This window comes from Oncorhynchus keta, chromosome 18 (genome assembly GCF_023373465.1).
Source record: "Oncorhynchus keta strain PuntledgeMale-10-30-2019 chromosome 18, Oket_V2, whole genome shotgun sequence".
Classification (NCBI taxonomy): Eukaryota; Metazoa; Chordata; class Actinopteri; order Salmoniformes; family Salmonidae; genus Oncorhynchus; species Oncorhynchus keta.
Genome location: NC_068438.1, coordinates 29,128,977 through 29,142,149, shown reverse-complemented (window position 1 = coordinate 29,142,149; position 13,173 = coordinate 29,128,977). Strand labels below are relative to the sequence as shown.

Sequence of the window (13,173 nt, the reverse complement as noted above, 5' to 3'; positions counted from 1 at the left end):
GGGGAGAGAACAGCTGCGGCAGATGGGGAGTCAGGATTTAGTCTTCGCTTGCTTTGAGCAGACACAAAAATATTGAGCCATTAGGGTCTTTGTCAAAGGGAATCAGGTGTGATGGGGAGGAAGAAAGCACACAGTGTCTGCCAAAGCCTTCCTCTCTCAGAGACAGCTGTGGACACAGAGGCGGAAACACATCCCTAACTCTCTCGGGAAAACACACGCTCAAACAGACCCACTGTAACACAGGGCATTGTGTTTAATGCTTCAAATGCTGACTGTGTCTGGGAGAGAGCCTCTGCATCGTCAAAAACACAGTCTCAAAATTCTTCCCTGGGTGCCCATAAATTGTTAATAAATTAGAATATAAAAGAGGCTTGAAATGAGATCTATGCGAGGCGGTACATGTATATGCAGTGTGTCTTTATGAAAGGTCACATTCAGGCTTAGTGAGCTGATCAGCCCAGCTCTGCAGTCCTGTACAATTACTATTACTCTCTCTGACTGGAGAAATGGAAAGACCGTCATCATCTCCATTTGCAGCAAGCAGAGCATGGCTTTGTTATTTTTGTCCTTGACATTATTTTGTACCTATTAAAATTCCTTGTCGTGACGCATTCTTATTTTGTTTAATTTTGACAGGGATAAATCTAAACCGTGTGTGTGTGTGTGTGTGTGTGTGTGCTTGCGTGAGTTTGTGTGTGCTTGCGTGAGTGTGTGTGTGTGTGTGTGTGTGTGTGTGTGTGTGTGTGTGTGTGTGTGTGTGTGTGTGTGTGTGTGTGTGTGTGTGTGTGTGTGTGTGTGTGTGTGTTTGCGTGAGTGTGTGTGTGTGTGTGCTTGCGTGAGCGTGTGTGTGTATGCTTCTCTGGCGTGTCTCTGGTGCCTCAGCCACATCCGAACAGGAGGCTCTGGCTCACAGCCGCTCCAACGCCACAACAAATGGAGTGTCTCATTCCTGAGACCTAGGTGGGCATGTCAGTACACACACAGATCCAGACTGACTCACACACAGATCCAGACCGACTCACACACAGATCCAGACCGACTCACACACAGATCCAGACTGACTCACACACAGATCCAGACTGACTCACACACAGATCCAGACTGACTCACACACAGATCCTGATGACCAGATCCAGACTGACTCACACACAGATCCAGACTCACACACAGACTCACACACAGATCCAGACTCACACAGATCCAGACTCTCACACACAGATCCAGACTGACTCACACACAGATCCAGACCGACTCACACACAGATCCAGACCTTCTCACACACAGATCCAGACCTTCTCACACACAGATCCAGACCTCACACACAGATCCAGACTGACTCACACACAGATCCAGATTGACTCACACACAGATCCAAACTGACTCACACACAGATCCAGACCGACTCACACACAGATCCAGACTGACTCACACAGATCCAGACCGACTCACACACAGATCCAGACCTTCTCACACACAGATCCAGACCTTCTCACACACAGATCCAGACTGACTCACACACAGATCCAGACTGACTCACACAGATTGACTCAGATCCAAACTGACTCACACACAGATCCAGACCGACTCACACAGATCCAGACTGACTCACACAGATCCAGACTGACTCACAGATCCAGACCGACTCACACACAGATCCAGACCGACTCACACAGATCCAGACTGACTCACACAGATCCAGACCGACTCACACACAGATCCAGACCGACTCACACACAGATCCAGACTGACTCACACACAGATCCAGACTGACTCACACACAGATCCAGACCGACTCACACACAGATCCAGACTGACTCACACACAGATCCAGACCGACTCACACACAGATCCAGACCGACTCACACACAGATCCAGACCGACTCACACACAGATCCAGACTGACTCACACACAGATCCAGACTGACTCACACAAAGATCCAGACCGACTCACACACAGATCCAGACTGACTCACACACAGATCCAGACTGACTCACACACAGATCCAGACTGACTCACACACAGATCCAGACTGACTCACACACAGATCCAGACTGACTCACACACAGATCCAGACTGACTCACACACAGATCCAGACTGACTCACACACAGATCCAGACTGACTCACACAGAGCCATTTGAGCCAACTTGATCTCATAGTTTCACTTCGATTTTTGACCCATTAAAACCACGTAATTACAGGGTTAAAACAGAAACAAGTCAAAGTTGAAGTAACTCAAATTCAAGGTAACCAAAAAAGTGTTAAACAAATCAAAATATATTCTATATTTCATAAGCAAAGAGAAATGACAGTTCATCATTACTTTAAGACATGAAGGTCAGTCAATACAGAACATTTCAAGAACTTTGAACATTTCTTCAAGTGCAGTCACAAAAACCATCAAGCGCTATGATGAAACTGGCTCTTATGAGGACCGCCACAGGAAAGGAAGACCCAGAGTTACCTCTGCTGCAGAGGATAAGTTCATTAGAGTTACCAGCCTCAGAAATTGCAGCCCAAATAAATTCTTCACAGAGTTCAAGTAACAGACACATCTCAACATCAACTGTTCAGAGGAGACTGAGTGAATCAGACCTTCATTTCTTTATTAAAAAATGTTTTATTGAACTTTTATTTAACTAGGCAAGTCGGTTAAGAACAAATTCTTATTTACAATGACGGCCTACCGGGAAACAGTAGGGCAAACCCGGACGACGCTGGGCCAATTGTGTGCCGCCCTATGGGACTCCCAATCACGGCCGGTTGTGATACAGCCTGAAATCAAACCAGGGTGTCTGTAGTGATGCCTCAAGCACTGGGATGCATGGTCGAACTGCTGCAAAGAAACTACTACTAAAGGACACCAATAAGAAGAAGAGACTTGCTTGGGCCAAGAAACATGAGCAATGAACATTAGACCGGTGTACATGTGTCCTTTGGTCTGATGAGTCCAAATTTAAGATATTGGTCCCAACTGCCGTGTCTTTGTGAGACACAGAGCAAGTGAACGGATGGTCTCCGTGTGTGGTTCCAACCGTGAAGCATGGAGGAGGAGGTGTGATGGTGCTTTGCTGATGACAATGTCAGTGATTGATTTAGAATTCAAGGGACACTTAACCAGCATGGCTACCACAGCATTCTGCAGCAATACACCATCCCATCTGGTTTGGGCTTAGTGGAGTTATCATTTGTTTTTCAATAGGACAGCACACCTCCAGGCTGTGTAAGGGCTATTTGACCAAGGAGAGTGATGGAGTGCTGCATCAGATGACCTGGCCTCCACAATCACGCGACCTCAACCCAATTGAGATGGTTTGGGATGAGTTGGACTGTGGAGTGAACAAAAAGCAGCCAAGAAGTGCTCAGCATATTTGGGAACTCCTTCAAGACTGTTGGTAAAAGCATTCCAGGTGAAGCTGTTTAGGAGAATGCAATGAGTGTGCAAAGCTGTCATCAAGGCAAAGGGTGGCTACTTTGAAGAATATCAAATATATTTTGTAGTAACTTTTTTGGTTACTACATGATTCCATGTGTGTTATTTCATAGTTTTTATGTATTCACTATTATTCTACAATGTAGAAAATAGTACAAATAAAGAAACCCCCTTTTTTTTAACATACTCTTGAAAGTTGTAATAGTAGAATGCACAAGGTACAATTTGGAAATGGGGTAGTGTATTATCAGTTCCTCTTGACATGTCAGTCATTGGATATCTTAAAGAGCTATTTAGAACTTGTCAGAAATGTCCAGATCAACTAGGCTATGTCTGCTAATGTTTTATTTCATTGTTCAGCCCATAGATACTGTCATTTTTATGTCACTCAAATATCACATGAATACATATTAGATGTCGTAAAATGTATAGAATTGCAAGAAAATTTGCCTTAAAACTGCTAAATGTTCTTTGTACCCCATGAGAGAATGTGTAGAATTGCAGGAAATAAGCTTTAAACTGCAAACTTCTCTCCACCAACAAGAGGGGTGTGATCACCAACAAGAGGGGTGTGATCATCAACAAGAGGGGTGTGATCATCAACAAGAGGGGTGTGATCATCAACAAGAGGGGTGTGATCATCAACAAGAGGGGTGTGATCATCAACAAGAGGGGTGTGATCACCAACAAGAGGGGTGTGATCACCAACAAGAGGGGTGTGATCATCAACAAGAGGGTGTGATCATCAACAAGAGGGGTGATCATCAACAAGATGTGATCATCAACAAGAGGGTGTGATCATCAACAAGAGGGTGTGATCATCAACAAGAGGGTGTGATCATCAACAAGAGGGTGTGATCATCAACAAGAGGGGTGTGATCATCAACAAGAGGGGTGTGATCACCAACAAGAGGGGTGTGATCACCAACAAGAGGGTGTGATCATCAACAAGAGGTTTGATCAAGAAGAGGTGTGATCACCAACAAGAGGGGTGTGATCATCAACAAGAGGTGTGATCATCAACAAGAGGGGTGTGATCATCAACAAGAGGGGTGTGATCACCAACAAGAGGGGTGTGATCATCAACAAGAGGGGTGTGATCACCAACAAGAGGGGTGTGATCATCAACAAGAGGGGTGTGATCATCAACAAGAGGGGTGTGATCATCAACAAGAGGGGTGTGATCATCAACAAGAGGGGTGTGATCATCAACAAGAGGGGTGTGATCACCAACAAGAGGGGTGTGATCACCAACAAGAGGGGTGTGATCACCAACAAGAGGGGTGTGATCACCAACAAGAGGGGTGTGATCACCAACAAGAGGGGTGTGATCATCAACAAGAGGGGTGTGATCACCAACAAGAGGGGTGTGATCACCAACAAGAGGGGTGTGATCATCAACAAGAGGGGTGTGATCACCAACAAGAGGGGTGTGATCATCAACAAGAGGGGTGTGATCATCAACAAGAGGGTGTGATCATCAACAAGAGGGTGTGATCATCAACAGTGTGTCATCAACAAGAGGGTGTGATCATCAACAAGAGGGTGTGATCACCAACAAGAGGGTGTGATCATCAACAAGAGGGTGTGATCATCAACAAGAGGGTGTGATCATCAACAAGAGGGTGTGATCATCAACAAGAGGGGTGTGATCATCAACAAGAGGGGTGTGATCACCAACAAGAGGGGTGTGATCATCAACAAGAGGGGTGTGATCATCAACAAGAGGGGTGTGATCATCAACAAGAGGGGTGTGATCATCAACAAGAGGGGTGTGATCATCAACAAGAGGGGTGTGATCATCAACAAGGGGTGATCATCAACAAGAGGGTCATCAACAAGAGGGTGTGATCATCAACAAGAGGGTGTGATCATCAACAAGAGGGTGTGATCATCAACAAGAGGGTGTGATCATCAACAAGAGGGGTGTGATCATCAACAAGAGGGGTGTGATCATCAACAAGAGGGGTGTGATCATCAACAAGAGGGGTGTGATCACCAACAAGAGGGGTGTGATCATCAACAAGAGGGGTGTGATCATCAACAAGAGGGGTGTGATCACCAACAAGAGGGGTGTGATCATCAACAAGAGGGGTGTGATCATCAACAAGAGGGGTTTGATCATCAACAAGAGGGGTGTGATCATCAACAAGAGGGGTGTGATCACCAACAAGAGGGGTGTGATCATCAACAAGAGGGTTTGATCATCAACAAGAGGGGTGTGATCATCAACAAGAGAGGTGTGATCACCAACAAGAGGGTGTGATCATCAACAAGAGGGTGTGATCATCAACAAGAGGGGTGTGATCACCAACAAGAGGGGTGTGATCATCAACAAGAGGGGTGTGATCATCAACAAGAGGGGTGTGATCATCAACAAGAGGGGTGTGATCATCAACAAGAGGGGTGTGATCATCAACAAGAGGGGTGTGATCACCAACAAGAGGGGTGTGATCACCAACAAGAGGGGTGTGATCATCAACAAGAGGGGTGTGATCATCAACAGTGTGTCATCAACAGTGCTTGGGCCATATAAATAGACCTGGAGCAAGTGTACGCGCAGGGGGGGGGGCCCGGGACGTTCCCCAATGCTGGAAGGGGGCCCGAGGAAGAAAGTTTGGGAACCCCTGGTCTAAGCAGCGTGCTCTGGCTCTGAGCGTTGTGAGTTCGAGCTCACTGCTGTGGCATAACTTTGTATCTTTTTTAGTGAGCGCTGAGTACAGCATATATCGATGTCCTGAGGACCTTTTCAAACGTCTGAAATCTACGTGCTTCTAGTGACCAGCCTGATGTGGGCACCAGGCACTGCTCTCTCTCAGCCTCATTTAACACAGCTCACAAACAACATGGGCCAAAGTCACATTCCCGGCCAAGAAAAAAACTCTCCAATTGACCTCCTCACACACTCTGTTAAACAGGATGATGCACATTGCACACCACAAGAGACAAACCGTGAGGGGAGAAAGGCAAGGGGGGGAGAGGGGACAAGCAAAGTGAAATCTGTTTAGTAAGGTTTGAGCTCCAACTGGAGAACGACATACGTAACTTGGACTTCGACTGAAAACTGTGAGGGGAAAAACTAGTTTTTTTTTTACAAAGGGCCCTAAAATACCAGTTTGGTATAAATGGGAGAAAACATGAAGCTTTGGCCACATCAGGGGAAGTAGCAAAGCTCTTTTAACCTAATTGGCCTTTATTATTAAAGGGCCATTTCCCAACAGCAGGAGGACGAGGAGATTCAAAGCATTTGGCAAATTAGAGAAACAATTTGCTCCACACTGGCCTTGGAGCATAACATTGTGAAGAACACAAGCACACACACACACACACACACTTGGATATGCTCATGCACATGCTATGCACACAAAGGTTACACACACGCACAAGGAAAAGAGTGGGGGCTCACTCAATAAGATAATTACCAGCGGCTTGTGATTATCAGGGAACTTGTAAAACAAAATGAGCTGTGCAGTGGTTACACAGCTAAATGCATTAGGGCCTTTTAGTAGAATCGATTCAGAAGATAATGGGATGGTGGTGCTGGTGATAAGTTCCAGTCATACAGATCTTCTTGGCTGAACCAGTCCCAAGAGAACACAAAAGGGAGGTGGGGGGGGTGAGGGGAGAGGTGGGGGAGGTGGGGTGGGGGGGGTGAGGGGGGGAGAGGTGGGGGGAGGTGGGGGGAGGGGAGGTGGGGGTGGGGGTGGGGGTGGGGGAGAGGTGGGGGTGAGGGGAGAGGTGGGGGGTGATTTGGGGGTGAGGGGAGAGGTGGGGGGAGTGTGGTGGGGGTGAGGGAGAGGTGGGGGAGAGGTGGGGGGTGAGGGGAGAGGTGGGGAGAGGTGGGGGGAGAGGTGGGGGGTGAGGTGGGGGTGAGGGGAGAGGTGGGGGGGTGGGGGTGAGGGGAGAGGGGGTGGGTGGGGGTGAGGGGAGAGGTGGGGGTGATTTGGGGTGAGGGGAGGGTGAGGGGAGAGGTGGGGGTGAGGTGGGGGTGAGGGGAGAGGTGGGGGGTGAGGTGGGGGTGAGGGGAGGTGGGGGAGAGGTGGGGGAGAGGTGTGGGGTGAGGGGAGGGTGGGGAGAGGTGGGGGTGAGGAGGTGGGGGTGAGGAGAGGTGGGGGTGAGGTGGGGGTGAGGGGAGAGGTGGGGGGTGAGGTGGGGGTGAGGGGAGAGGTGGGGGTGAGGGGAGGTGGGGGTGAGGGGGGGGTGAGGGGAGAGGTGGGGGTGAGGTGGGGGTGAGGGGAGAGGTGGGGGGGAGAGGTGGGGGGAGAGGGGAGAGGTGGGGGAGAGGTGGGGGTGAGGTGGGGGGGTGAGGTGGGGGTGAGGGGAGGGTGGGGGAGGTGGGGGGAGGGGGAGAGGTGGGGGGTGAGGTGGGGGGTGAGGGGAGAGGGGGGGAGAGGTGGGGGTGAGGGGAGAGGTGGGGGAGAGGTGGGGGGTGAGGTTGGGGTGAGGGGAGAGGTGGGGGTGAGGGGAGAGATGGGGGTGGGTGGGGGTGAGGGGAGGGTGGGGGGTGAGGTGGGGGTGAGGGGAGGGTGGGGGAGGGTGGGGGAGAGGTGGGGGAGGGTGGGGGTGAGGGGAGGGTGGGGGAGAGGTGGGGGGGTGAGGAGAGTGGGGGTGAGGGGAGAGGTGGGGGAGAGGTGGGGGTGAGGGGAGAGGTGGGGGTGAGGTGGGGGTGAGGGGAGAGGTGGGGGCGTGAGGGGAGGTGGGGGAGAGGTGGGGGGTGAGGGGAGAGGTGGGGGTGAGGTGGGGGTGAGGGGAGAGGTGGGGGAGAGGTGGGGAGAGGGGAGGTGGGGGAGGGTGGGGGTGAGGGGAGAGGTGGGGGGAGGTGGGGGTGAGGGGAGAGGTGGGGGTGAGGGGGGGGTGAGGGAGAGGTGGGGGTGAGGTGGGGGTGAGGGGAGAGGTGGGGGAGGGTGGGGGTGAGGGAGGGTGGGGGGTGAGGGGAGAGGTGGGGGTGAGGTGGGGGGTGAGGGGAGTGAAAGGGCCTTTTGCTTTGTTCTCAGCCACCTCCTGCTGCGAATGATTTAGTCGCTGTTCAGACACTCTTAGTGTCGATGTAGTTTTTACCCCTCAGACACATGTACACAGAAAGATGGACAGGTGCTGGCTTGTCTACAGAGCTCTGTCGTTCCATAGGATGGACATAGAGGAAGACAGTCATGGGCCAAAAGACCTGAAAGGTCTGGAGAGGAGGAGATGCAGGGGAAAGTATCTTTATTTATTTAGTCTCCATGTAGGTAGTCCATAATGTTAACAGTTAAACTGCCTTTATATCTAGTCACACTTTTACCATTTTAACAGGTGGTGTTTCTCAGACTTTACGCCAGTCCCTCAGTCGCTGTATCTGAGTTAAGACAACACACTTTGCCATAAGGCAGAGACTACAAAGGATTACAAAGGATTACAAAAGCCTGAGTGATCTTTATTCTGTTCTGAGCAGTCATCTTTTATAACTGTCAGGCAGGCAGAGGTACTCCACTAAGCCAGGGGCTTCTGAGTGCTAGCCATCAGGCTGGGGGTCAAAGGTCAAACACCTGTGGGCAGTGCCAACTTCAGAGGGCAGAGCGGCAATGTGTGATCATTAGGGGGGTGAGAGTGACACTGTGCAGAGACCACCAGCCAACCTGTTCTCCCAACACACACACACACACACACACACACACACACACACACACACACACACACACACACACACACACACACACACACACACACACACACACACACACACACACACACACACACACACACACACACACTCTCTCTCTCTTTGGAGTGGAGTATCGCCAGCTGTCTGTAACTACTCTCAGATGGATGACAACCACCTGCTGTTGGGGGAAATTAGAAAGCTTGTCAGGCATTTTTTCTTCTCCTTTTTCATCCTCCCGTTTAATTATTCCTTCTTTCATTGAGGTTTGTTTCCCGAGGAACGCCGGAGAGACAGGTTGATCAACTGGAGAATCCTGTTGTGTATACTTGCAATCTGTCTTTTATGTTCCTGGATTTAAAAGGCAATAGCATGACAAATCAGGGTGACATTCTGAGGCGCTGTAGCATCAGTATTGTTTTGTATTGATGGCAGAATGGGAAAAATAATCAGGATGACATTGAGGCACTGTAGCATCAGTATTGTTTTGTATTGATGGCAGAATGGGAAAAATAATCAGGATGACATTGAGGCACTGTAGCATCAGTATTGTTTTGTATTGATGGCAGAATGGGAAAAATAATCAGGATGACATTGAGGCACTGTAGCATCAGTATTGTTTTGTATTGATGGCAGAATGGGAAAAATAATCAGGATGACATTGAGGCACTGTAGCATCAGTATTGATGTCAGAATAGGGACAATCAAGATGACATTGTGAGGAGCTGTAGCATCAGTATTGTTTTATATTGATGTCAGAATAGGGACAATCAAGATGACATTGTGAGGAGCTGTAGCATCAGTATTGTTTTGTATTGATGTCAGAATAGGGACAATCAAGATGACATTGTGAGGAGCTGTAGCATCAGTATTGTTTTATATTGATGTCAGAATAGGGACAATCAAGATGACATTGTGAGGAGCTGTAGCATCAGTATTGTTTTATATTGATGTCAGAATAGGGACAATCAAGGTGACATTGTGAGGAGCTGTAGCATCAGTATTGTAAGTTACAAGATGGCAAAATTGGAAACAATAAGAAAACAAAAAGAGAAAGCAATGAGAGAACATACAGAAAGAGATATTTATTCTGAACCTCTAATATAAAGGAGGAAGAATGGGCCTCCTTCTTTTTAAAGAGTAAAGAGAATCTTCTGTAAATAATGGTGGTATTAATAGACAGTGGATATCTCTTCATATCACATCTAAATGGGTTGTATCTGGGAGCAGAGCCTGTACTGAGGTGGAGAAGCCTGCTCCTTGGCTCATAACTCAACAGAGGTGGAGAAGCCTGCTCCTTGGCTCATAACTCAACAGAGGTGGAGAAGCCTGCTCCTTGGCTCATAACTCAACAGAGGTAGAGAAGCCTGCTCCTTGGCTCATAACTCAACAGAGGTGGAGAAGCCTGCTCCTTGGCTCATAACTCAACAGAGGTGGAGAAGCCTGCTCCTTGGCTCATAACTCAACAGAGGTGGAGAAGCCTGCTCCTTGGCTCATAACTCAACAGAGGTGGAGAAGCCTGCTCCTTGGCTCAAACTCAACAGCCTGCTCCTTGGCTCATAACTCAACAGAGGTGGAGAAGCCTGCTCCTTGGCTCATAACTCAACAGAGGTGGAGAAGCCTGCTCCTTGGCTCATAACTCAACAGAGGTGGAGAAGCCTGCTCCTTGGCTCATAACTCAACAGAGGTGGAGAAGCCTGCTCCTTGGCTCATAACTCAACAGAGGTGGAAAGCCTGAGCAAGTAGCATTCTGTGTTCTATCACACTCCTTCCATTACATATCAAAAGAGGATAGAGGTAGCTAATTACATGTATGCTTTACCTTGTCTACGTACAAATTTCCATTTAAAGAGGGGTAACAAATCTTCATTCGATGCACAGTAGTATTTGCTCTACAGTTGCTATTATACGTTTCCAGAAAAGGATACATGCGTGTGATGTAATTTGATGTCTGTGTTGCATTAATTGGTATAGCAACAGAAATAACTGGCCTTCACATTTCCTGACATTTTATTGTTTACCTATAAATGTGCATTAACACAGAGGCTGATGTGGATTGGCTGTGTGTGTGACAATGTGGCATTGTGGCCAGTCAGAGCCCCCCCTGGTTGTGTTAGTCCTACCTTCACTACATCACTTTGTTCCCAGACCCAGACATAACACAGAGGGCCAAGGGTTGTCTTATAGTCGCCCTTGCTTCTCTTCTACACACCACCCCAGGAATATTCTCCTCAGAGCAGCGGGAGTAGGAGCCTGAGTGTTCGTTCCCCATTGTGTATGCTGCACCTTTAAAGCTCCACTCTGACGGCCAGTACTGTGTCAGCACAGTTTTGCCCGGCAGTGGCACCCCTTGGAGTGAGCTCTGGTTTTGAAAGTTCATTAAAACCCAGGTAATGTGTTGGCATTTCAATTAATTAGTGCACCAGTCTGCGAGTCCTTCACCCCTTTCCTCGTGCACTTGACTCCTATGGGGAGAACAGCAACTAAGAGGAGAGCTCACCAAACTACATTTACATACAGCACGTACAGGAGCATCAGACCAAAGACAGTACGTGTGTGTGTGTGCTTGTGCTTCCAAGTTGTCTTATCTACTATATATCTAGCAGCCTGTATACATCTGCAGTATGTCATCATTTAATCTATGCAGCAATCTCTATCCACAGTACCTCAAGTACACTGACTCAAACTGTTTATCAATGACAGTCTCTGGGTATATGAAGAATGGAAAGCAGAGATGAGACGAGAGTCAGTGAGGGATGGACCAGTTCTCACATTCTGGTTGCTTAAAGAGATTGAAAGGTATAATAAGCACGAGCACATTTATTTCCTAACGTATTGAATGAATTGGAATTCAGAACATATCATACGAATTGAATTGAAATTCAGAACATATCATACGAATTGAATTGGAATTCAGAACATATCATACGAATTGAATTGGAATTCAGAACATATCATACGAATTGAATTGGAATTCAGAACATATCATACGAATTGAATTGGAATTCAGAACATATCATACGAATTGAATTGGAATTCAGAACATATCATACGAATTGAATTGGAATTCAGAACATATCATACGAATTGAATTGGAATTCAGAACATATCATACGAATTGAATTGGAATTCAGAACATATCATACGAATTGAATTGGAATTCAGAACATATCATACGAATTGAATTGGAATTCAGAACATATCATACGAATTGGAATTCAGAACATTGAATTGGAATTCAGAACATATCATACGAATTGAATTGGAATTCAGAACATATCATACGAATTGAATTGGAATTCAGAACATATCATACGAATTGAATTGGAATTCAGAACATATCATACGAATTGAATTGGAATTCAGAACATATCATACGAATTGAATTGGAATTCAGAACATATCATACGAATTGAATTGGAATTCAGAACATATCATACGAATTGAATTGGAATTCAGAACATATCATACGAATTGAATTGGAATTCAGAACATATCATACGAATTGAATTGGAATTCAGAACATATCATACGAATTGAATTGGAATTCAGAACATATCATACGAATTGAATTGGAATTCAGAACATATCATACGAATTGAATTGGAATTCAGAACATATCATACGAATTGAATTGGAATTCAGAACATATCATACGAATTGAATTGGAATTCAGAACATATCATACGAATTGAATTGGAATTCAGAACATATCATACGAATTGAATTGGAATTCAGAACATATCATACGAATTGAATTGGAATTCAGAACATATCATACGAATTGAATTGGAATTCAGAACATATCATACGAATTGAATTGGAATTCAGAACATATCATACGAATTGAATTGCAGGAACATTTATATTGATTTATTATTGTGTTTTTTGCAGGACGTATGATGTCATACGAAATGGAAGAATTTGCACACAATTGTGCACAATTATTGGGGACACTTTTTTTAGTGAGTGCAACTTTCCAAACTACTGGCTGAAATGACACAAAACCTTTAATAACACATCTTTAAGACTTTGGACTAGCCTTCTGTCACTGTCACACACACGGTCCTCCAACCCAGATATATTAAATATTAAAACAGAC

The 13,173-nt window shown here is 46.8% G+C and overlaps 1 protein-coding gene and 1 long non-coding RNA gene across 7 annotated transcripts in view; one reads left to right on the top strand and one right to left on the bottom strand.

Moving 5' to 3' along the window:
- The window catches only part of LOC118375293 (RNA-binding protein Musashi homolog 2-like), a 432,377-nt gene that overhangs the window by 296,714 nt on the left and 122,490 nt on the right, over nucleotides 1-13,173 (bottom strand). The window lies entirely within an intron of this gene.
- On the top strand, nucleotides 10,276-11,269 carry LOC127908727 (uncharacterized). Its single transcript, XR_008068147.1, has 3 exons — nucleotides 10,276-10,428; nucleotides 10,467-10,580; nucleotides 10,645-11,269. It is a non-coding gene; the product is annotated as an uncharacterized LOC127908727 (long non-coding RNA).